The following is a 692-nucleotide window of genomic DNA, read 5'->3' on the forward strand; positions in this document are numbered from 1 at the left end:
AAAAAAAAAAACCGTCCTTCTATTTTCTATGGTAATATTACTGTTGCTTGAGCGACCATCTTCGACACTGGCAAATTTTCTTCGGCGCATGCGTTCAACCCTGTTATCTACACTATTTTAACTGCTTGTCAGCCATTTTTATCCTGGGCATTCTGGCTAGAGTTTTGAAATTGCTGGCACTTAACCTGCCTGAGTTGTGGACGATCGCGTTCCTTGCCTTTTTAGATTCGTTAGCGATGTTGTATGTCTAGACAGTTTAGTGGGAAGACCAGGCCTTCCATATATTGTTCATAATTTGCTATGGGAAAATTGATATGAATGGAAAGCTGTTTATATTACAAATATTTTTAATATTTAAGGAGAGCAGAACTGACTTTGCATTTTGTTGTTGACATACAGTTCCCATAATCAGAATGGCCAGTGATGCAGTACCACACTAACTGGTGACCTAAAGAGCCACTGCTGCTGCACAGTAAACAGTAAACCTGAAAAGGTTTTATTTTAAAGCAGATCTGTCCTGTAGGCTTAAATACTGTAGTTTTCTTCTCATTCCAGGACGTCATATGATAAAATCCTTTCACATTTATTTGAAGTATCTCTGGAGTCAGTGTACATCTTGCTCCTAAACAAGATTCACTTCCAATCTGGATATGAAAAGTGAGAAACATTTTATAAAAGACAAAGTAACTCTC

The sequence above is a fragment of the Natrix helvetica genome (genome assembly GCF_964273705.1).
Source record: "Natrix helvetica genome assembly, chromosome: 1".
In the NCBI taxonomy this organism is placed as follows: Eukaryota; Metazoa; Chordata; class Lepidosauria; order Squamata; family Natricidae; genus Natrix; species Natrix helvetica.